The sequence below is a fragment of the Ranitomeya imitator genome, chromosome 3 (genome assembly GCF_032444005.1).
Source record: "Ranitomeya imitator isolate aRanImi1 chromosome 3, aRanImi1.pri, whole genome shotgun sequence".
Lineage (NCBI taxonomy): Eukaryota > Metazoa > Chordata > Amphibia > Anura > Dendrobatidae > Ranitomeya > Ranitomeya imitator.
The window spans coordinates 760695771-760721965 of NC_091284.1; the positions used below are offsets into that span (position 1 = coordinate 760695771).

Genomic DNA, 26195 nt, shown 5'->3' on the forward strand with positions numbered 1-26195 from the left:
TGTTGCTCAATACTGTATAACGGCCACACAGTGCTCCATACTGTATAATGGCCACACATGATGCTACATACTGTATAATGGCCACACATGATGCTCCATACTGTATAATGGCCGCACATGATGCTCCATACTGTATAATAGCCACACATGATGCTACATACTGTATAACGGCCACACATGATGCTACATACTGTATAACGGCCACACATGATGCTATATACTGTACAATAGCCCCACATGATGCTCCATACTGTATAATGACCCCACATGATGCTCAATACTGTATAACAGCCGCACATGATGCTCCATACTGTATATTGGCCGCACATGATACTTCGTACCGTATAATGGCCACACATAGCTACTCCTACACACGCGGCTGCGCTCCGTACACTTTGCATACACGGCTCTGCTCCATACACACGGCTCCACTCCATACATCTCAAACACACACGGCTCCGTTCCGTTCACCTCGTACACATTCAGCTCCGCTCCATACACCTCATACACACACGGCTCCGCTCCATACATCTCGTACACACGGCACTACGTACACCTCATACACACACCGGTCCGCTCCATACACATTGCAGAAGCTACTCCGCTCCGTATACCTTGCACACACACGGCTCCGCTGCGTACACCTCATACACATACGGCTCCTCTCCATACATCTCGTACACACACGGCACTACTCCGTACACCTCGTACACACACGGCTCCGCTCTATACACATTGCACACACTGCTCTGCTCCGTATACCTTGCACACACATGGCTCTGCTCCGCACACCTCGTACACACGTGGTTCTGCTCTGTACACCTCGTACACACGTGGCTCCACTCCATACACCTTTCACACTCTGCTCTGATCCGAACACCTCTTACACGACTCCGCTCCGTACACCTCGTACACACGCGGCTGTGCTCCGTACACCTCGTACACACGACTCCGCTCCGTACACCTTTCACATGCTGCTCCGCTCCGTACACCTTGTACACATGGCTCCGTACACCTCTTACACACGACTCCGCTCCGTACACCTTTCACACGCTGCTCCGCTCCGCACACCTCGTACACACGCGGCTGTGCTCCGTACACCTCGTACACACGACTCCGCTCACTTTGTACACACGCGGCTGTGCTCCGTACACCTCATGCACACGGCTCCGTACACCTCGTACACACGCGGCTGTGCTCCGTACACCTCGTACACACGCGGCTGTGCTCCGTACACCTCGTACACACGCGGCTGTGCTCCGTACACCTCATGCACACGGCTCCGTACACCTCGTACACACGCGGCTGTGCTCCGTACACCTCATAACACACGCGGCTGTGCTCCATACACCTCTTACACACGACTCCGCTCACCTTGTACACACGCGGCTGTGCTCCGTACACCTCGTACACACGCGGCTGTGCTCCGTACACCTCATGCACACGGCTCCGTACACCTCGTACACACGCGGCTGCGCTCCGTACACCTCATGCACACGGCTCCGTACACCTCGTACACACGCGGCTGTGCTCCGTACACCTCATACACACGGCTCCGTACACACGCGGCTGCGCTCCGTACACCTCATGCACACGCGGCTGCGCTCCGTGCACCTCATACACACGGCTCCGTATACCTCGTACACACGCGGCTGCGCTCCGTACACCTCATACACACGGCTCCGTACACCTCGTACACACGCGGCTGCGCTCCGTACACCTCATACACACGGCTCCGTACACCTCGTACACACTCGGCTGCGCTCCGTACACCTCATGCACACGGCTCCGTACACCTCGTACACACTCGGCTGCGCTCCGTACACCTCATGCACACGGCTCCGTACACCTCGTACACACACGGCTCAGCTCCATACACCTCGTACACACACGGCTCAGCTCCATACACCTCGTACACACACGGCTCTGCTACATCCACCCTGTAAACACCTCCTGACCTCACACATACGCTGCCTTACCCTCCTCCGGCGCCATGGCAACCAGCAAAGTCCTGTACACGGAGGTCCTCCTCCCGAATCCGATCATGTGACCCCTGACTCCTCCCATCCTGTGACCTCATCACAGGTCCTGTGCACAGAGCAGCCATTATGTGCTGCTGTGCTGGCCGGGTGCAGGGAGCTCTCAGCTGACCGACCGGGTGATTCACATACCTCCCAACCAGTGCGGGACAATTAATGTCCCGCCCGGGATCGCGGGGCTGACTGTCAAAATCAGGACAGTCCCGCTGGATCCGGGACGGTTGGGAGGTATGCCAATCACAGCACAGCTCCTTGCCTGAGCTGTGCTGTGAGCTCACACAAAGAAAACTAACGCTGATTGGCTGAATTGCAGCCAATCAGCGTTTACACTGCTGCCCAGGGCATTTTTGAAGAGGAGCAGAGCCGTGGAGCACAGGAAAGGAAACAGGTGACTGCGGGTGAGCTGTGTGCTGTCTGCTCTCAGCCTCACAGTCAGCTGTTCCTCTGACTGTGCTGGCTGTATTGAGGGTCCGCCCTCTGCACACAGCTCTCCTGGCAGAGGAATGGCAGCGGCAGCAGGTGATGTGAAGGAGCTGCTCCTGCACTTCCCATCACCTGTGCAGTCTGCCAGCTGCTGCGGTGCCGTCTATATAATGCGGTGCCGGCTGGGTTTACACTATGAGCATGATGCAGGGGCCAGGCAGGCACAAATGAAGGAGGCAGGAGCTGGGGGCGGGGCCCACCGGAGGATTGTCCGGTGTCCCGGTGCCCCAGTCCGACCCTGTATTGGTCCCTGATGCTGCGCCATCGTGTCATAACATCTTCCACTGCAATGACATGGTAAATATTATATAAGCTCATTCTCAACATTGATTAAAACAGTTGGCATTGATTGATCATATTTTAACGATGCTAATAAAATGCCTTATTAAATGCATTACCTAAAGTTTAAATTGCTTAAAACAACAAATACATTATACACAATAAAATGAAACAACACAAGGACAGGGTCCACTCCCCTCTGTACCAGTCTGGCGTTACCAAAAATAGTACCCAACGCAACATCTATATTATGTATGTACGCAAACACTTTCTCATGTTCAGCATCTTTGTTTTGGGGCAAAAATTCTTTTAAAAAAACAGAGTAAGGCCGGCGTCACACTCAGCGTATGAAAATACAGTCTGTTTTTTACGGCCGTAATACGCAGAAATGTTCCCAAAATAGTGATCCATATGTCATCCGTAGGCAGGGTGTGTCAGCGTATTTTGCGCATGTCATCCTCCGTATGTAATCCGTATGGATTTTCTCGCAGGTTTGCAAAACGGACATACAATGGATCCATGGTCTCAAATATTCGTTAAAACATATATACTGTCTATATATATATATATATAAATATGTATATGAGAAACATATATATATATATATATATATTAATATTTCATACAGCGCTAGATAGCAGAAAAGCCAGTAATTCAATTTCCGGCTTTTCCTATTTCCTTCTCAAACCCGACATGATACGAGACATGGTTTACATACAGTAAACCATCTCATATCCCTTCTTTTATTACATATTCATCTTTAGTAATGTAAGAGGTGTCTTGGTGTAAAATTTGGGGGCTGTAGCTATTAAATTAAAGGGTTAAATCCCAGAAAAAATTGGCGTGGGCTCCCGCGCAATTTTCTCCGCCAGAGTGGGAAAGCCAGTGACTGAGGGCAGATATTAGTAGCCTGGAGCTGGGCCATAGAGAATCATTGTACCGTGTGCAATCCGTATTTTCTGCACCTCTCATACGTCTGTAAAACTCGCTAGCGTGACGCCGGCCTAAGCCAAAGAAAAATCTGCATGAAATCGTGTAGGTAAAGCATTTTTCAAGGTTAATTAATGTCGCAATATGAGTGTACTTACAAAGTTGTGTCTGCTCCGCACGTGTGTGTTGGTCAAAATCTGGGAATAGCATCCCACAGATGGCCCTCCAAGCTGCCTCTTTCCTGGCCCGGTTGGAGTAGTTTGGATCCCGCTGGTCCCAGATTTCAGGCCTTTCTTGGACCAGGATGAGGAGCATATCCACATTAATGATGGATGCCATGCTGCTTGCAACTCCGTGGAGGCGAGCGGCAGACTTCCGGGATGTCTGTGTGGCTTTTTTTAGGGCCTGTGCGACTGCCCTGCCTATGAATCCCAGCCCCGCACTGTGCATAATGCATAACACACTGCGGGGCTGGGATTCCCAAGGTGGGTGGCCACACTGGTCGCACAGGCGCAGTCTGCAAGCCTGGCTGTGACGTCACATGGCCAGAGCTCACTGCGCCTGCACCAGACAGTACTACACAGCGCAGGCGCCGGATTTCAAGCAAATACAGCGCGGAGGGGGCGGCGCCCGGAGCCCCTGAATATTTGAGTGACGGCAGTGTGGCGTTTCAAGCAGGGGGGTGAGGACCTGCCTCCCTGGATAAAGACAGGTACTTTGCAGAAGTAATAAAACTTATTTTGGGAATACATGCACCAAAAACTAAAAGAGCCACCTTGTTAGAATGCAGCATTACTGCTGCACAAGGTGGCTCTTTTAGTTTATAACGGCTGGAGGGGGTGACAGTGGCCCTTTAAGAGAAGGAAATGCACCAAAACAGCACAGTTCAGCAATGTTTTTACACACAAGGTAACAAAACAACAACTAAAAACGTTCCATTTTTAAGTGAAGAATCAAAGGCTTTCTGTATTTCTGTAGTATAATATATCTCAGTACAATATATCTCTACCTGTAAAATATGTCTGTGGCGTCAATGCAGCTTCAAGTATCTAAAATTCTCCCAGTGACATCATTGGACCATGTGGTTGATATATTTATCAGTTGCTTGTGTAGTGACCAGGAAAGCCATTACTAATGTATGTTATAAATCATATGGTAAGTGTGTTCTCTATTCCTTACATGGTTACACTTGCCACACCGGCTCCTTGTCTTGCCTTGGGAGGAGGTAAACTAATTCTATGCTGCCCTCTCCTGCCTTGTTTTGGTATTACAACTTGTAGTACTATGCTGCCCTCTTTTGCCTTCGTTTGGCATTGCAACGTGTTTTTCTGATTGGAAGATAAGTGGCAGTTGGAGGTGGTGCGTGCGGGACAAAAAGCACTTTATGGATGGTTTTGGTGGGGAGAGGAGGTAGAGAATTTGGGCTCCTGGATTGGAACAAGTGGGGTGTACAAATAGCACAGTATTCGGAGTGCCCCGCGTCTTACAGCAACAGAGTACTGAGACAAGAGAAGGAACTGTAGAACTGCGCAGCAGATTCCCTGGATACTCCGATCTGATTAAGGTCAGTTTGATCCTCCGCCTTCATGCAGCACAATTAGTCAAATGAAAAGTTACCACCATCCTCCCAAGGCCGGGACCGAAAAAAGGCTTTGACCGTCGCAATTGTAAGAAAAATTTTATCGGCTACCCATAACTCTTAGGCTGGAGTCACACACAATGTATAAAAAATCTGTCCGATTATGGCTGCTGAGAATCGCACAAATGTTCTCCGTATGGTGATCCGTATCTCATCCGTGTGCAATGCCAGGATGCGTTTTATTTTTTCAAAAAAGTATCCGTGTGTCATCCGTATCTCATCCGTATCTCATCCGAATGGTGAGATTTTCTCACACACTTGCAAAATGAGCAAATAATGGCTGAGCCAATATCATATCACCTGCCAATGTCTGAGGATTTCTCACAAGTCACACTGATGTCCTTGTGCTGTGTGATTTTTTTTTCTCACATCCATAGACTTGCATTGGCGCTTCTCAGCTGAGATACGCGGACAATCGCTGCATGCTGTGATTTCACTCGCAAGTGTAATACGGACGAGAAAAAATGGAAGATGTGAGCTGCCCCATAGAGAAATACTGGTCAGAGTGCTATGCGATTTTTTTTTTATCGCATAGCACTCGTCCGTATTACAGACTAGTGTGACTCCGGCCTTATAGTGAAAAATATAAGGATTGTTACAAGTCTTCAGTAAAGTTCATCTTTCGAGTTTGCATGAGACCCCGGTATATGCTTCTTTCATCCGCAGCCTCATCCCTTGTGGGCATCAACATAACTCACAGTCTCATATATCCGTCGTCTCCCTCTTTATAATTGCCACCGAACCTAGAAATTGTTAGAGCCATCGGAGTCACCGTGACTGAACCATCCTCCGAGATACTCGGCCCTGCATCTCACAAGGCGGTGCATCACTTGCAATCATGGGCGTACATACCGCCTGTTCAACCTGTGCAACCACACAGGGGCCCAGAGCGGGAGGGGGCCCCCGACGGACATACAAAGCAATGAATGTGAATGACAGCCGGTGGTAGTATTACTGCTAACAGGAGAAGCGGGGGGCCCGCTCTGTGCACGCATGTGATATGACAGATAAATGGGCCCCCCTCCTCACCTGCTAGCATATATTATGCTGCTGTCCAGCCGGCTGTCACTGCTGCGGTCTGCGGTGATGTGACGGGTAGCAGACGCTGGGCCAGGGAGGGAGGGGGAGGGCCTCTCAGTCACAGTGAGTCACTGAAGGTTGCTCTGCTTGTGACTCACTGTTGCTGTGCACGGGCAGTAGTTTGTGCACTCTTCCCAGAGCCTCAGTGATCCGCGGGACTGGGTCTTTACATTACACGTGAAAATAGGGGGGGTGAGGGGAGGAATGAATTAATCACTGGTCTAGGTAGGTGAAGGGCCGGCCCCCCTGGAATAAGTGTATTAAAATGACCGATCCACTATATAGGGGGTGGATGGGGATAGAGATCTACAGAGCGCCTGGTACATGTTTAAGGTTATATGGAGTGCACAGTGACATTTGTGCATGGTAACCTCTCAGCCAATCACACACTGCCTTACAAGCACATCTGTGATTGGCTGACAGGATGATCTGCAAGTGTCTTCTGTGCAGATATGACATCAATTGCATGACTGCTTTGTGTTATATTCAGTTGTTAAAGGGAACCTGTCGCCCCCAAAATGGAAGTTGAGCTAAGCCTACCGGCATCAGGGGCTTATGAGATGAGAAAATAAATATTACAACCTATATGTTTACATACCATATTTTCCGACTATAAGACGCACTTTTCCCCAAAAAAATTTGTGAGAAAAATGGGGGGTGCGTCATATAGGTCGAATGGAGGCTTACCGGTTGGTTGTGGCAGTGGTGTGGTGGCGGCAGTGGGGTGGCGGCAGCAGAGGTGCGGAGATGATGAGGGGCGGTGAGCGGTATGGCGTGAGCAGAGTCCCTTCCACAGGTGAGGTGACTCCGCAGCCCAGTATCCAAGGCAAGTAGAAGAGCCGGGGGAATCACGGCTTTCTTGGTGGCGGCGGCGGCCAACTTCCTGAGGCCGCGCGTGCGCAAAATTGAGTTCTCTGCTTCCCGGGGCTTCAGGAAAATGGCTGTGGGAGGCCGAGCGTGCACAGGTTGAGGTCGCGGCGGCCATTTTCCTGAAGCCGAGTTCGCGGATTGAGATCTTGGCGTCAGGAAAATGGCCACCGTGATCTCCATCTGCGCATGCGCTGCTTCCAACGGCCATTTTCCTGAAGCCCCAGGAAGCAGAACACACAATCTGCGCATGCGCAGCCTCAGGAAGATGGCCACCGCCACCGAGAAACCAGTGATTAACCTGGTTGAGGACAGAGCAAAGTACTGCAGTGCGCAAGCAGCGGGAAACGTCAGAGAGGCCCAGTGCCTGCGCACTGCAGTACTTTACGCTGCCCTTAACAGGGCAGATAAAGTATGCCTGCGCAGGAGCCGAGACAGGAAGCAAGGAAGAGGACGTCATCTCATGAAGATGGGAGGTGCTGGACCCGGACCGTGACGCCCATCGGACTGGACCGCACCAGGACCGCCCCTGGGTGAATATAATCTAACTTGTGCACATAGCCTTACAGTTAATTGGGGAGAGTCACAGACTGAATAGTTTATATTATTGGGAGTCAGAGATCATAGTTAATGAGAGCACAGTGTTGCTTAGCACTTTATATTTTTAATGGTGCGTGGCTAATAGTACATTAATGTTGGGGTACATATCTGTATACAATGTATGTGACCTTGTTATTTTCAGAGCTGCGAAGATCATCTTCACAAGACAAGTCGCGTCTGGGAGATGTCGACATAAAGGTTTGACCAGATGGAGAAGAAAAAGCAGAAAGCTGCTCTAATCAGACAATACGTCAGCGGAAAGTGCCTGGATGTAGATATTATTCTGTATCTGCACTGTGCGACTTGGTGATAATGTTAATAACGTGATAATGTTATTCTGTAAACTCCTTTATCCTACATTCTCTCATTTGTGTGAAATGTCTGTGTGCTTCCAGGTTTTTTTTATCAGATGGCGCACGGACTCATAGAGCTTTATAGGTCCATTCACACATACATGAAAATCACAGATCTGAGAATGAGGTCCGTGAGGCCCAGAGAATGTTCTGTTTTGATTTCATTTTGAGGATCACAATAGGACATGCTCAATGCCTCTGTAAAAGCGGGCAGCACACAGACACTGCACAAGGATGTAGCCTTATTATGCATAGCACAGTCCCTTAGTATACAGTTTTGGCAAAAATTAAGAGACCACTACAAAATGTTCAGTTTGTCTGATTTTTCTCCTTATAGGTATATTTTTGAGTAAAATTTAAATTGTTCATTTATTCTATAAACTTCTGACAACATGTCTCCGAATTTCCAAGCAATAAATTTTGTATTTTTTTTCTGAAAAGGAGAAATGGTCAAAATTAAAATAAAAACAACAACAGTGCTTTCAGACCTCAAATAATGCAAAGAAATCAAGTTCATAATCATTTAGAAACAACAATACTAATGTTTTAACTCAGGAAGAGTTCAGAAATCAATATTTTGTGGAATAACCATGATTTTTAATCACAGCTTTCATGCGTCTTGGCATGCTTTCCACCAGTCTTTCACACTGCTCCTGGCGCAAAAATCTAAGCAGTTCTTCTTTGTTTGATGGCTTGTGACTATCCATCATCCTCTTGATTACATTCCAGAGGTTTTCAATGGGGTTCAGGTCTGGAGATTGGGCTGCCCATGACAGGGTTTTGATGTGGTGGTCTCTTAATTTTTGCCAGAGCTGTATAGTGTAATCACTTATTATGTATACTACAGTCCCTTAGTATATAGTGTACTCAAGCATTATGTATAGCACAGCCTTTTGTTACATAGTTTCCTCTTTTATTATGTATAACACCTTCCCTTATAATGCACCATCGTCTCTAGTTATATATGCTGCCGTCCCTTTATTATATTGCTTCCTCTGCTGTTATGTACAGCACCGTCCCTTACATAGTGTATTCTTGTTATTTTTGCAATTCACAGCGCCCCCTTTTATTACATAGTCTCTTCTCTTGTTAGATATAAAATGACTGCTGATGGAGCAGCCAGTGACCAGACGACCAGTCCATCAGCTCCTCCATTAGAAAGGAAACTATGTAATAAATATACAAGCATGGGTGTGTATGGGGCTATACATATCTATATATATAATTGTCTAAGGGGTACTTCCGTCTGCCTGTCCTCAACTTCCGTAACGGAAATCCAGCGTCGCTGATTGGTCTCGGCAGCTGCCTGTCATGGCTGCCGCGACCAATCAGCGACGGGCACAGTCCGATCAGTTCCTCCCTACTCCCCTGCAGTCAGTGCCCGGCGCCCGCTCCATATTCCCCTCCACTCACCGCTCACACAGGGTTAAGGGCAGCGGTAACGGCCCGCGGTGTAACGCACTCTGTTACCGCTGCTATTAACCCGGTGTGTCCCCAACTATTTACTATTGATGCTGCCTATGCAGCATCAATAGTAAAAATATGTTAAAAATAATAAAAAAAACATAAAACCTGCTATACTCACCATCCGCAGCCTTTCCCGCTCCTCGCGATGCTCCTGGGACCGCTCCATTGCAAGCAGCAGCTTCCGGTCCCAGGGCTGGTGTGCGACAAGGACCTGCCGTGGCGTCACAGTCATGTGACCGCGACGTCATCACAGGTCCTGCTCATACCAGCCCTGGAACCGGAAGCTGCCGCTTGCAATGGAGTGGTCCCGGGAGTGTCGCGAGGAGCGGGAAAGGCGGCGGATGGTGAGTATAGCAGGACTTCAACGGGCCTTCGGAAGGTGAGTATATGTTTACTTTTGTTTTTAAGTCTCTATACTACGTGGCTCTGTGCTGTATACTCCGTCGCTGTGCAATATACTACGTGGCTGGGCAATATACTACGTGCCTGGGCAATATACTATGTGACTGGGCAATATACTACGTGGCTGGGTAATATACTATGTGACTGTGCAATATACTACGTCGCTGTGCAATATACAACGTGGCTGGGCAATGTACTACGTGGCTGGGCAATGTACTACGTGACTGGGCAATATACTACCTGACTGGCCAATATACTACGTGACTGGCCAATATACTACGTCGCTGGGCAATATACTACGTCACTGGGCAATATACTACGTGGCTGGGCAATATACTACGTCACTGGGCAATATACTACGTGGCTGGGCAATATACTACATGGCTGGGCAATATACTACGTGACTGGGCAATATACTACGTGACTGTGCAATATACTACGTCACTGTGCAATATACAACGTGGCTGGGCAATATACTACGTGGCTGGGCAATGTACTACGTGGCTGGGCAATGTACTACGTGACTGGCCAATATACTACGTGACTGGCCAATATACTACGTCACTGGGCAATATACTACGTGGCTGGGCAATATACTACGTGGACATGCATATTCTAGAATACCCGATGCGTTAGAATCGGGCCACCAACTAGTAAATATATATTTATATACTGTACATGTATATATAGTTTTGTAGCCATAAAAGGTGGGGGATACTATCAAAAACAGCAATAGTGTTTGGCTTTTTTTCAGCTGTTTACCATTCATTAATAACAACATGGTAACAATACTCTAACAGTAGGTCCAAATGCAAAGATACCAATATTTTATTTTTTTACTTTTTGAAAAGAAAAAAAAACATTTTGCACAAGAAAAACATGGTTCATAGGAAATTGTTCTTTTTGGGTCGCTGCATTCTCAGCCATGACTTATTTTTCTTTGATTTAGTTAGATAAGGGCTTATTTATAGAGCTGGGGTGAGCTTTATTTTGTATTGCTACAAAAAAAAAAGTAAATTGCTTTACTTATCCTTTGGAGATTATGCACCTTGTAATGAAAATAATAAGTTAGCTGAAATCAGTCATTATGATTGTGAAATGACAGGGGAGATGCATGTGGAAGCTTATGTGCGTGTATAGTCTTACCATCCTGCCTTATCTAGCTGTCCTTAAAGGGAATGTGTCATCAGGAAATTACATATACAGTATGTTTAGTTTTCATATCCTTTTAATTTGAAATCAGTTTGTGACCATCATCAAAAGTATAATTTATAAGTAGAATTTATACAAAAGAGAAGTGATCTCTATTACAACGGTAGATATCATTTTAATGTTTGCCATTTCCTTCTATGTCATCTCATACCCACTCGAGTATCTCTTCAGTACTAAATATTATTTTTACTGGCTTTCCTTACATCGGTGGAAGTAAATATCGACTAATGACTTAGGGTACGTTCACATTTGCGCCTTTGGGCGCAGCGTCGGTGACGCAACGCATGACGCTTTGAAAACGCACAAAAAACGCAGCATATTTGGACGCATGCGTTGAACACGTGTCGAAAAACGCTGCTTTTTTTCAATTTGACTTGCGTTTTTGTCAAAAAACGCTGCGTTTCATGACGCATGCATTGTCAAACAATGGTGTCACAATTGCAGGAAAAAAAAACCCATTAGTGTCTAGACACTAGATAAAGACCACCAATGGATAGAAGAGGGTGGGTGTAATGGAATTAGTGTGTATATATACCCCGGCATAGATGAATTCCTCCCATTCGGCTACAGCATCATGATGGAGCGTCCCATGGAGAGTATCTACATGAATATGGAGTTGGATTTTGCCTTGGCTAATGCTTATGCTATTGCCTTTCATGAACAAAGGAAAAGAGAAAAACGGAGAAGGAGTCATCGGCGCTTTTGGCTACACCCTATAGTGGAAGTCCGGGGGAGCCATGGAGCCTACCATTGTTTATTTGGCGAGCTAAATGAGAACCTGAAAAAATATTTTGAATATACCAGGATGTCTGAGGACAGCTTCCGCTATCTGCTGCGTCGTGTGGAAGGAGCCATTACCAGGCAGGACACACAGCTTCGGAGATCAATTTCCGCAGAGGAACGGCTGCTGGTGACTCTATGGTACGTAATGTAGCTATATTTGAATGACTATGATATGTTCTGGCTTTTTCTTTTTGTGTGGGTATGGTAAATGTTTTTTTTTTTTTATTGTACTTTAATTAAATTTATTTATTTTTCTTCTTGGCAGTTTCCTGGCTACCGGAGAGACCTTGAGATCCCTGCATTTTCAATTCAGGATTGGAGTCTCCACACTTTCGGGAATTATTGCGGACACATGCTGCGCTTTGTGGGGCAATCTCCGTGAAGAATTTTTACCCCTCCCTACAAGTGAAATTTGGGAGGCCAACGCCAAAAAATTTGAATAACTGTGTTCTTTCCCTAACTGTATTGGAGCTGTGGATGGGAAGCACATTCGGATTACAAAGCCTGCAAGAACTGGATCTCAGTTCTTTAATTACAAAAAATACTTCTCCACCGTGGCAATTGCAGGTGCGGACTGCAGGTTTGTCGCCGTGGATATTGGAGCGTTTGGCTGGACAAATGACTCACGGACATTTAAAGAGTCAGATATGGGCCGAAGGTTATATGGGAACAATTTTAATTTCCCCCAGCCACAACCTCTTCCCAACACAGAAGGCCCGGCGATGACATTTGTTGTGGTTGGGGATGAGGCATTTCAAATGTGTGCCAACCTAGTGAAACCCTACTCCAGTCGTGGCTTGGACCACACCAAAAGTATTTTTAATTACAGACTGTCCAGGGCCAGAAGAACTGTGGAGTGCGCCTTTGGGATCCCGGTGTCCAAATGGCGTACTTTAGGATCCGCCATCAATCTGAAAATTGAGAAAGTGGATGAGGTGGTGAAGGCTTGTGTGGTTTTACACAATTATATTATTGTGAGACTAAACGTGGAACTAGATGAACCCATACCAAACCCATTGCCCGATTACCAAGATCATCCTCTGAGGACAACTGTTGAAATTGGGCAGATGAGGGATCGATTTGCTTCCTGTTTTGTTTCTGATGTTGGCCGTGTGTCATGGCAAGATACAATGGTGTAGTGTTTATGTAACAGTTCTACTTTATCCTGCTTTTAACGTACCATAAATGTATTGTGATTAAAGTCAAAGAAAATACTGACAATTAAAGATTTTAACACAATTGTGTCCATAAAATAACCATTTGTGTGCCTACTGTAATGTTCTTCTAATTTTGTAATGTACCTAGATTTTCTACTGAGTTGTGTTTTCAACAAATGTACTTTATTGTGCCTTTCCTTTAAATACTGCTCCCCTTTTTTTAAAAAAGTTGTGCTCAATAAAAAATTTTTTAAAACTATTCCACTGTGTATTTTAATACCAACTGTGTGTACCACAAAAAATGTAGTCAGGTGATGATCACCAGTTCCCAAATACACTCTGCCTAACCACCCCACTTATGTTCACATGGCCGTGTGTTTCATAGTTGAGCGAACATGATCGGCTCCCTCCTTGTCAAGCTATGAAGCTTGCAGACTAGTTGCATATGGAACACGGCTTCATGTAGCGCGCTGGTTGAAGCATTTTTCAGCTGCCGCAGCTGCATGTGCCACGGCTGTGTGACAGGCACTACACATGCATGGCGAGGCCAACATATAGGCATGGGTTGTGCATGTGTTCTGCCTGTCACACAGCCTCGGAACATGCGGCTGCGGTGGAGGAAAAAAATCCGCACTCCAGGAAGCCGGCTTCCATATGCTATAGTCGGCAAGTGTTATAGCTTGCCAAGGAGGGAGCCGATCATGTTCGCTCAACTCTAGTGAGTTAACACTATTGAACTCAGGATGCTGGAAAATATCCTGAGTCAAATAGTGGTGACTCTTGGCCACGTGACCATTGCTACCACCTCACCTGACCCATTACCTTCAAGTATGTTTAGGCTGCCGTCACACTAGCAGTATTTGGTCAGTATTTTACATCAGTATTCGTAAGCCAAAACCAGGAGTGGGTGATAAATCCAGAAGTGGTGCATATGTTTCTACTATACTTTTCCTCTATTTGTTCCACTCCTGGTTTTTGCTACAAATATTGAAGTAAAATACTGACCAAATCCTGCGAGTGTGACGGCAGCATACTGCGAGTGTGACGGCAGCCTAAAAATTGTAATATTTATTCCTCTCTTTTTGTGTTTAACACCTCATAGTACAATGAGAGACGCGAAAAAAAAGGAGATTAAAAAATTGCTAAAATAGTGTCTTACATTGCAGATATGAGGTGTGAAAAACCAAAGATTTGTGTACACGGCGCACGGTGTGAGCTGCCGGCAACTACAATAAAAATACATTGATTTTGCAACATAAACTTTTTTATTGGGGGACACAAGAAAAAAGGGGCAAAGATTAGAGGAGGAGGAGGAGGAGGGGTTGGAGGAACCATACTCCAGGATGCATTACGGTATCTCAGACCACCCTGTGGCCGTCTGTGGTGAGATTGCCAACTCATGAGGGGGAAGGGGATGCACGACCAGTCTACGAGTGACTGTTGACTGGCTCTGGCTACTCCTGCTCCGGGTTGAACCCGGCCGAGAGCTCGTTGTGGGTGTTGGAGCAGCCAGAGCTGCCGTAGCTGTCCGGGTTTTCCTTTTCTTCCTCTCTCCCTCTGGGTGTTCCTCCGCAGGCCGTCTTCGGGAACTTGAGGGCCTGGCAGGAGCATGACTCGGCGGCACGGTGCGATGGTGTCGGTGGCGGCGTCCCTCAGCACCCGGACCTCGGTAGAGTTGCTCTGCAGCAGGACTAGGAGTCATGCTTGACAGCGTTGGTACTACTGGCATTGTAGCCGCTGACTGCATTATCCTGGCCTGCTGCAGAGCACTCACATAGGCGTTGTTGCAGGCCTGCATCACCGAAATCTGGAGTTCCGGCGTAAGGTGTTCCACCATGCCCTTCGCAATTGTACTAAAAAATGTTTCGCCGGCTTCATGAGCTCGGATTCCATTGATTCAAGGCGCCGGTCGATAGTGGCCAGAGCAGTGTCCATCCTATCTCCCAGCACCTTGAAACAATTTTGGAAAACCGTGCCCAAATGAAAATATTCGGGTATTAGTGGCCTGTCCGATGCCCGCTGACGCTGTCGGGAATACCCGAAAGAAGGAGCGCCTGAGGCCTCGGCCAGGGGAACACCAGATGTACCGGCTGCCGGATCTCCAGATGGTGGTGCAAGCCTGCTCACGCTGTGGGATGGCTGTGACTGCTCACATGGCGATTCCTGAAGGACCGCTCCAGATGGCCGAACAGGCTCGAGGGTGCTGCTGTGTCTTCTGTAAAAACATAAGGAAAACATTAGTATACAAAATATAAAATTTTACATTCGCCACCTCCTGTGCAATATAAAGTTAACATTGCATCACACAACACTATAAAATAATCTAACATAATTGTAAAGGGTCAGTTCCGTCTGTCATTCTGTCTGTCCTTCAGTAACCGTTACTCATTCGCTGATTGTTCTGGCCAGCGGGCTGACATGGCTGACACGACCAATCAGCGAGGGGCACAGTCCTGAATAAAATGGCCGCTCCTTACTCCCCACAGTGAATGCCTGTCGCCCGCATACTCCCCTCTGTCATAAACACTTAACGGCGGTAACGCACCACGTTATGCCGCGGGTGCAATCCGTTGCCGCCGTTAAACCTTTATGTCGCCAACTTTTTAATATTGACGCTGCCTATACTGCATCAGTATTAAAAAATGTAAAAATTTAGATTTTAAAAATTATGATGCTATACTCACCCTCCATAGCCGTTTGTGACGGGCGTCATGGTTTAAGCTTATCGTTGGACCCGCCATGCCGTCACGGTCAATATACTACGCCACTATGAAATATTGTACGTGGCTGGGCAATATACTATGTGTCTCTGGGCTGTATACTACGTCACTGGGCAATATACTAAATGGCTGGGCAATATACTACATGGCTGGACAATATACTACGTGAACATGCATGTTGTACAATACCCGATGTGTTGGAATAGGTACTAAATACTTACTCTCGTCGGCCAAGGATCGGTCTCATGAACTGTAGAAGTCGTGTGTACTTATACGTAGATGTCCTTGCCGCAGCAGCACCACTTCGAGCCTGTTCCTCCTCCTTCCGCAGGCCCCGATTGAAACGGTCCTTCATGGAACGCCATCTTGTCTTCAATTTTTTGACTGTGAAAAAGCCAAAAAAAAAAAAAAAAGGTTAGAGATTGTACATTTTCAAATGATAACACAACCGTGTGCGATGCAACAAACTTGCAGGAGTTGATCACATCGCACACGGTTGTGTTATCCTGGCCTGAAGGGTCAGAGCGGCGTTTCAGCAATACTTACAAAAGTTTCCTTTGTCCGTGGGTGAAGCGTTGTCAAAGCCATCCCACAGCGATTTGGCCACCTCAGCCCACATACGTCTCAAAACAACCTGGTCCGCGTGACGGGGGGTCACGGCTGTCCCACAACGGGCCTCGCTCCTGGATACAGGCGACCATCATATCTATGTCAATCGCCTCATGTTGGTCCCGTCGTGAAACCTAGAATAATTGGAAAACATTAATATTTGCAAGCTAAATACAAATCTCCCCCCCCCCAAAAAAAAAAATTAAATATATAAACATTCCTAATGTTGTTTGAAAAAATACTTACTCGCCGTCTTGCCGCCACAGCTTGGCCCCGAGTTCGCTGCTCCTGCTGGCTCGCTTCTTCCTCCTCATTTGAAGAAGCCTGGAAAACAGTTTACAAAACATGTACTGACACGTGTACAAGTACAACGAATAGTAACCAACAGTAGATAATGTACTCACCGAACTCCTCTCCGGTGTTGTGTGGCTTGAGTCGCTGGCCATGGTTTAACAAGATAAATTCTGCAAGGAAAAAGTTAAATAATTATTACATTAACAGAATGCACAATACACAGCCACATAGAAGAAAATATCAAAAAATCAATACATAAACATTACGACCACAATGAACAGTGCACTCGTAGTACAATGCCAATGGCAGAGTATAGCAAAACAGAATACAACAGTCCCAGAAAAGATAACAAAAAAATAAACAACAGTCCCTATGTACAAATCAAAAAAAGACACATATCTATTTTTTACAATAATTTTTTTTTCAGAAAGGCAAAAGAAAAGGCAATCCATGATAAACCACCATACTTTACAATTTTCTTAAAAAACAACAGAGCCAAGATAACGCCATACGGTTACATATAACCCCAGAAATACATCAGAACCTGGTAAGAAAAAAAACATTTCTATAAAAAAAAAACCACAGGGGAACAACCGCATGCAATACAGAACAACCCAAAATAAATTTAAAGCACCATAAATTCATACAAAAAAAAAATAAAAAATAAGGGAAAAGAAAAGTCAATCCTGGATAGACCACCATACTTTGCAATAAAACCAACAAGACCGGAGACAATGAAACGCCATCATATAACGCCAGAAATACATCACAACCAGAATAAAAAAATACCAATTTCCATTAAACAACAACAGTATAGCCGGAATAAAGTACAGTACAAACATTAAATTAAACATCCACAACTTGCAATAAAAATAAAAAAAATTAAAAAATACACCAAGAAAATGCGCAGAATACATTCTATACTTACATCTCTTGAAAGCAGATGGGAGAGAGCTTGTCTGGTGCGTGTCCAATGCTGCAGCCAACTGACAAACAATGCATCAACCTTTATTTTATATATGGGTTGTTTTGTCACTGTCTAGACACCGTCTAGACACTTTATCTTGTTATTTTATTTAACGACGCATGCGTCGCACAACGCACTGCGACGCAAGCACTTGCGTTGTTTGCGTCGTCAATAGGTTTCAATGGGATTTTAAACGACACAACGACGACGCAAGAGCAACGCATGCGTTTTGAAAAAAAATGTCGACGCTACAAAAATGCAACATGTAGCGTCGGCCGCGCCCCGCCGGGTGCAGCCAAACGACCCATGCGTCGGAAAACGCATGAAAACGCATACAAACGCATGTCCATGCATAGGGGCGCATGACGCATGCGTCGATATGCGTCGACGACGCTGCGCCCAAAGGCGCAAATGTGAACGTAGCCTTATGCAGCCAACGTATGAAAAATACTGGCTAAGGTTACCCGCTTACTTTTACTAGGAGGTGCACAGTGCTGAAAATAAGCTAAATTATCATAACTTCTTATTTCCATGCAGAAGAGATACAATATCACGAGATGGGATATAAGTAAAATGGTAAATAGGGTTGGCTGAATAAATATGCACATATGTAAGTAGGTATATATGTGTAGATGAACATTATGAATTCATCCGAAATTAGATAGAAATAGATTTGCTGAATATGTTTATTTCAGAAAACAATGGCTATACATTCTGTCCAAGCATGAGTATGTAACAAAGCTTCCCAAATACACGATGAATAAACAGCATAAATGGAATCAATGCTACTGGCATTTACTATGTAACTCATTTAACTTTGCCATTTGCTATGAAATTTAAAGACTATTGCAACACCCGCTAAGGCCGTGGGGTACTCGGACGGTTCTTAAAGGGGTGGTCACAGCAGCAGTGACCCGGTCCGTAGCCCTGGGCATGCTATTAAAAGGGATGAGGGAACGTTTGTAGGGGATTGTTCGTGACGCCATCTGTGGTATTCAGCTATGGACGGCAGACACTGCTTAAAAGGGACCGCTGGGGCTGATGGTGATGCAGCTGGAATGGTTCTGCTCCCCACAGGCGGAGCGGGGCCCCAGGGCTACTGGAACAGTCTATGAGGGGTTGTGAATGTTGGGGTGCCGGAATGATTGGCGGACACAGGGACTGTAGTTTCTTTACCTTTAATTGTAGGTGCAGTCCGGAGCACAGGTACAGGTGGTATTCAAGATCTGGGCAGTTCAGAATCACGTTAGCCAGGTGGGGTTGGAAGCCTCCCTACTACGCTGTTCTTTAGGTTCTTGATGCCTTAAGCTCTCTTCAAGTCCCTCTCTCAGTCTGTCCTTTAAGTGGAACACTACCCGCATGGCAGGCAGCTCCAGCCTTTTCCTGATGTCACTCCCTCGTGGTGACTTCGGGCTCTCTAGTTTGCTGTTGTGCCTTCGGGCGTCAGATGTGGCAAGGAGACCTGTAATCTCCTGTTCTCTGGAGTCAGTTGCTGGGCATGCAGTTCTTACACAACCATGGACTCCGGTGTCCGGTGTGTTGCGCTCAGTCCTTGGGTGAGCTCAGTTGCAGCTCCTATCCCCAGCTTCTCCTCACTTGTTTCCTCTTCCTTCACTAGCTCAGACTCACTGACTAATCCCGCCTCCAGACCAGAACTTATAGGGAAGTTCCCCTGAAACCTGGTTTAGAGCTCCCCCTACTGGTCTGGAGTCAGGAAAGGTATTGTATGCCAGTGTTACCTGTTAAGGGTATCCCTTCTTGCTTCCATGCATGACATTACCCCCTGTGAGGGAGGCATTGCCACTGTAGCATCCAGACTCCTGGGGTGCCACACTATGGATACATTGGCAAATTTAATTCTAACATTAGTTAATATTTATCTTTAGTTAATACAATTGCACTGTTTCAATCTACAATCTTTATTTCTTCATTCATTTTCAGACCCCCTTAAAGTTTTCTGCTGATCTAAGTTTCTTGTGGAAATTCCCCTGTAATACAGGTTGAATATGAGTTCTTTGTGTACCTATGGTGCTGCTGTCATTAGCTTATATATCAGCACAGCTTTAATCCTGAACTTATTTTCTCTTCATGTTCTTTTCTACAACCTGTTTGTTTCTGCCCCGTTTGGTACTGAGCATGTTTTCTTCCTTCTCCACTCTGTGGAGAATTGTTTATAACAGGGGTGGGGAATCTTTTTTCTGCCAAGGGCAATTTGACTACTTATAACATCATTTGTGGGCCATACAAAGTTATCAACTTAATCTTTTTAATTATAGACCTGAGACAGGGACAAGGGGGCATCCTCTACGTCTGGAGGAAAAAAGGTTTAAGCATAATAACAGACGCGGGTTCTTTACTGTAAGAGCAGTGAGACTATGGAACTCTCTGCCGTATGATGTTGTAATGAGTGATTCATTACTTAAATTTAAGAGGGGACTGGATGCCTTTCTTAAAAAGTATAATGTTACAGGACATATATACTAGATTCCTTGTTAGGGTGTTGATCCAGGGAACTAGTCTGATTGCCGTATGTGAAGTCGGGAAGGAATTTTTCCCCAGTGTGGAGCTTACTCTTTGCCACATTGTTTTTTTTTTGCCTTCCTCTGGATCAACATTTTAGGGCATGTTAGGTTAGGCTATGGGTTGAACTAGACAGACTTAAAGTCTTCCTTCAACCTTAATAACTATGTTACTATGTTAACTTAAAATTAGCCTACAATATTAGGTCAAACACTTAAGTAACTCTCCCCTAATATGATGAATGCAACTGGCACTGTTTCCTGAAGCATGTTATGTTAGATGGTATTGTTGATGTTGCTAGTTTCAACTGCTCTTTCATGTGTGTGTAGGAAGATTGGTCGTACAGTTATATGAAAAAGTTTGGGCACCCCTATTAATCTTAAGCTTAATGTTTTATAAAAATTGTTTTTTTTTGCAACAGCTATTTCAGTTTCATATATCTAATAACTGTTGAACACAGTAATGTTTCTGCCTTGAAATTAGGTTTATTGTACTAACAGAAAATGTGCAATCTGTATTCAAACAAAATTTGACAGGTGCATAAGTATGGGCACCCTTATCATTTTCTTGTTTTAAATACTCCTACCTACTTTTTACTTACTTACTAAAGCACTTTTTGGGGTTTTCTAACCTCATTGAGCTTTGAAAAAAAAAGCTACTTAAAGTGGCCACTTGCAAGTTGTTCTCCTGTTTGAATCTCCTCTGAAGAGTGGCATCATGGGCTCCTCAAAACAACTGTCTAATGATCTGAAAACAAAGATTATTCAACATAGTTGTTCAGGGGAAGGATACAAAAAGCTGTCTCAGAGATTTAACCTGTCAATTTCCACTGTGAGGAACATAGTAAGTAAATGGAAGAACACAGGTACAGTTCTTGTTAAGGCCAGAAGTGGCAGGACAAGAAAAACATCAGAAAGGCAGAGAAGAAGAATGGTGAGATCAGTCAAGGACAATCCTCAGACCACCTCCAGAGAGCTGCAGCATCAACTTGCTGCAGATGGTGTCACTGTGCATCGGTCAACTATACAACGCACTTTGCACAAGGAGAAGCTGTATGGGAGAGTGATGCGGAAGAAGCCGTTTCTGCAAGCACGCCACAAACAGAGTCGGCTGAGGTATGCAAAAGCACATTTGGAGAAGCCAATTTCTTTTTGGAAGAAGGTCCTGTGGACTGATGAAACCAAGATTGAGTTGTTTGGTCATACAAAAAGGCATTATGCATGGCGGCCAAAAAACACAGCATTCCAAGAAAAACACTTGCTACCCACAGTAAAATTTGGTGGAGGTTCCATCATGCTTTTGGGCTGTGTGGCCAATGCCGGCACCGGGAATCTTGTTAAAGTTGAGGGATGCATGGATTCATCTCAGTATCAGCAGATTCTTGACAATAATGTTCATGAATCAGTGCAGAGGAACAATTACACTGTTCTGGAATGGCCATCCCAGTCCACAGACCTGAATATCATTGAACATCTGTGGGATCATTTGAAGAGGGCTGTCCATGCTCGGCGACCATCAAACTTAACTGAACTGGAATTATTTTGTAAAGAGGAATGGTCAAAATTACCTTCATCCAGGATCCAGGAACTCCTTAAAAGCTACAGGAAGTAACATAGTAACATAGTTAGTAAGGCCGAAAAAAGACATTTGTCCATCCAGTTCAGCCTATATTCCATCATAATAAATCCCCAGATCTACGTCCTTCTACAGAACCTAATTGTATGATTAGAGGCTGTTATTTTTGCAAAAGGAGGATCTACTAAATATTAATGTCACTTTTCTGGTGACATTTATTAATGTTTTATAAAAAAACAATTTTTATAAAACATTAAGCTTAAGATTAATAGGGGTGCCCAAACCTTTTCATATAACTGTATGTTGTAGATACTGGCTCGCAGGTGACTACAATGCCTGAAAAGTACTTTAGGCAACATTTTCCTGAAGCCATGCGGCCTGAGTGGGGCCCAGTGATAAAACTGACAGCTGCCAATCACCTGCCCGTCCTCAGGGCTGCCACTAGGGATTTCAGGGCCCCATACTGTCAAAATTTCGGGGCCCCCCCTCAAACTCCACCCAAGCTCCACCCCCAGTTCCACCTCCACCCTAGCTCCGCCTCCAACCATCGAACCTTCCACAGTCCCACCACCCACTCTTGGAAAAACACTTCTGCACCACGTCCTCACCAATCACACATTAACACCATATCATATACATAGCCATCAGCTTTTGTTTTGACCAAAAGATTTTTTAAGCTGCCACGACGACAAGGTAGACTCTTGATCTAACAAGAGGAATCTGACTAGAGGAACCATTGGTGAATATCGGTCTGCACTTGGGATGGGCCGCGGGTCTCCTGACCTGAACTCAGCAGCCTCACAGCATGTATGAGGACGCTGGTCAGGAGATCGGCGCCCGATCCATGCACTGCTTTGTGAGCACAGACCGATTTCCCCCTTTCAAACATTACGCTGCCATAATAATAAAGATGCTTCCCAATCATATATACTCTCTTGCATCAATTATTCTCCACCCCACTTCCCAACCTCAACCAAAAGTTATAAGTTACTGGATGATCCTGAGCTGCTGCCTGATGTTGTAATTGGGCATTAGGTTTTGCAGCAGCTCAGGCTCATCCAGTAACATATATACATTGCTGTTGGGGAGTGGGAGGGGAAAGGAATAATTGTATCATACAATCACATACTGAAATGGTGGACAAACGAATACATGGACTTGTTATTTACTCACACAGCCGATGTTGCCACAGCGCGCACTACCCAGTCAAGAAGAATCTAATGGTCGCCTCAGCCTGCCCACCGCTGCCGCCTCAGCCTGCCCACCAAATAAATGGAAACAGTGTATATTATTGCATATATAATCACCAATTATGCAAAACTAAAAAATATCTTTATTGGCATTTATTAAAAATCTATAAATTGTAGAACATAAATACACCTCAAAACTTAACTCAAAGTGATCGTATAAAAAATAAAAAGTAGTCAACAGTAAAGGGGAGATCACCCCATTTATTTACTACCCAGGTTAATACGATTAAAGGGAACCTGTCACCCCGAAAATCCCGGGTGAGGTAAGCCCACCGGCATCAGGGGCTTATCTACAGCATTCTGTAATGCTGTAGATAAGCCCCCGATGTTACCTGAAAAAGGAGAAAAAGACGTTATATTATACTCACCCAGGGGCGGTCCCGCTGCTGGTCAGGTCAAACGGGCGTCTCCGGTCCGCTCCGGCGCCTCCCATCTTCTTTCCATGACGTCTTCTGATCTTCAGCCACGGCTCCGGCGCAGGCGTACTTTGCTCTGCCCTGTTGAGGGCAGACAAAGTACTGCAGTGCGCAGGCGCCGGGCCTCTGACCTTTCCGGCGCCTGCGCACTGCAGTACTATCCTCTACCCTCAACAGGGCAGAGCAAAGTACGCCTGCGCGGGGCCGTGGCTGAAGATCAGAAGAGGACGTCATGGAAAGAAGATGGGAGGCGCCGCAGCGGACCAGCGACACCCATCTGACCTGACCAGCAGCGGGACTGCCCCTGGGTGAGTATAATCTAACGTCTTTTTCTCCTTTTTCAGGTAACATCGGGGGCTTATCTACAGCATTACAGAATGCTGCAGATAAGCCCCTGATGCCGGTGGGCTTACCTCACCCGCGATTTTCGGGGTGACAGGTGCCCTTTAATCCCCAATCCCCACAGTTTTAAGCGTGCCCTAAAAACTCATTTGTTCAGACTGGCCTACCGCCTCAATGCATTAACCTAACTATCCCTGTGTGGCCCATTCAAAAAACCTAAACCATAATCAGGTTCCTCGCATCATGTTCTCATACACTTTATGCAGTTATTAGCCCTCTGTATCTGTACTGCTACATATTTCGGCTGTTAACTGGTTCATGCAACTTTACATGAACACCTGAGCCTAAAGGTACCGTCACACATAACGATATCGTTAACGAAATCGTTATGCGTGACAGCGACCAACGATCAGGCCCCTGCTGGGAGATCGTTGGTCGCTGGGGAATGATCAGGACTTTATTTCGTCGCTGGATCACCCGCTGACATCGCTGAATCGGCGTGTGTGACGCAGATTCAGCGATGTCTTCACTGGTAACCAGGGTAAACATCGGGTTACTAAGCGCAGGGCTGCGCTTAGTAACCCGATGTTTACCCTGGTTACCATTGTAAAAGTAGAAAAAAAAACACTACATACTTACATTCCTGTCGCGTCCCCCGGCGTCAGCTTCCCTGCACTGTGTCAGCGCCGGCCGGCCGTAAAGCAGAGCACAGCGGTGACGTCACCGCTCTGCTTTCCGGCCAGCGCTGACACAGTGCAGGGAAGCTGACGCCGGGGGACGCGACAGGAATGTAAGTATGTAGTGTTTTATTTTCTACTTTTACAATGGTAACCAGGGTAAACATCGGGTTACTAAGCGCAGCCCTGCGCTTAGTAACCCGATGTTTACCCTGGTTACCCGTGGACTTCGGCATCGTTGGTCGCTGGAGAGCTGTCTGTGTGACAGCTCCCCAGCGACCACACAACGACTTACCAACGATCACGGCCAGGTCGTATCGCTGGTCGTGATCATTGGTACACTATGGCTGGTCCGAATAACTAAAGCAATTGTTATCATCCACCTCTCGTGTCTCCCCTTTTCCTCATAGTTTGTAGCTTGCGAGCAGCAGGGCCCTCACTCCTCTCGGTATCTGTTTTGATTTGTGTTTATTGTTATGCTGTAATGTTTATTGTCCGTACAAGTCCCCTATATAATGTAAAGTGCTGTAGAGTATGTTGGCGCTATATAAATAAGAATTATTATTTATTTTACTTACTTTTATAGCACCATTAATTCCACAACTATTTACAATTGTCAACTATTCTTGTTTGCTACCTGTTCGCAGAGGTTGGCATCCTCTTGAAACGCATCGTCGACTAGCCCTGGTTGTCCTCGCCGTCTCCACAGCCTCCCCGCAGCAGATTCCTCCTGCGGAATGCAGATTCACCCTAGCAGCCTCCACCAATGGGACACAGACTCCCCACAACAGATTCCCCCTGCAGGACGCAGACTCCCCCTAGCAATCTCCACCTGCTGAATGCACACTCCCCTTAGCACCCTTACCCTACTAGCCTCCCCTCACCCTGTTGGACGTGGCCCCCAGTTCCCACTAGCCTCGCCCTCGGCCCTGTTGGATGCGGCCCCAGTCCATGACTGGCTGCCACATCCAACAGGGCCCAGGGGAGGTTAGAGGGCTGCAGGGCAAAGGGGGAGGCTAGTGGGGACTTGGGGCTGTAGGGCCCAGGGGGAGGCTAGTGGGATTGGGGGCTGCAGGGTCCAGGGGGAGGCTAGTGGGACTGGGGGCTGCAGGGCCCAGGGGGAGGCTGGTGGGGACTGGGGGGCTGCAGGGTCCAGGGGGAGGCTGGTGGGGGCTGCAGGGCCCAGGGGGAGGCTGGTGGGGGCTGGGGGACTGCAGGGTCCAGGGGGAGGCAGCATTTAGTGGGGGCTGCAGGGCCCAGGGGGAGGCTGGTGGGGACTGGGGGGCTGCAGGGTCCGGGGGAGGCTGGTGGGGGCTGCAGGGCCCAGGGGGAGGCTGGTGGGGGCTGGGGGACTGCAGGGTCCAGGGGGAGGCAGCATTTAGTGGGGGCTGCAGGGCCCAGGGGGAGGCTGGTGGGGACTGGGGGGCTGCAGGGTCCGGGGGGAGGCTGGTGGGGGCTGCAGGGCCCAGGGGGAGGCTGGTGGGGACTGGGGGGCTGCAGGGTCCAGGGGGAGGCTGGTGGGGGCTGCAGGGCC

At 46.7% G+C, this 26195-nt stretch overlaps 1 long non-coding RNA gene across 1 annotated transcript in view; it reads right to left on the reverse strand.

The window, feature by feature from the left end:
• The window catches only part of LOC138671094 (uncharacterized), a 39530-nt gene extending 13746 nt beyond the window's left edge, over positions 1 to 25784 (reverse strand). Inside the window, exons 1-2 of the long non-coding RNA XR_011319426.1 lie at positions 25299 to 25784; positions 23150 to 23233 (exon numbers count right to left, since the gene is read on the reverse strand). This is a non-coding gene — a long non-coding RNA (uncharacterized lncRNA). The remainder of the gene's footprint in view (positions 1 to 23149; positions 23234 to 25298) is intronic.
• Between the last annotated feature and the right edge of the window lie 411 nt (positions 25785 to 26195).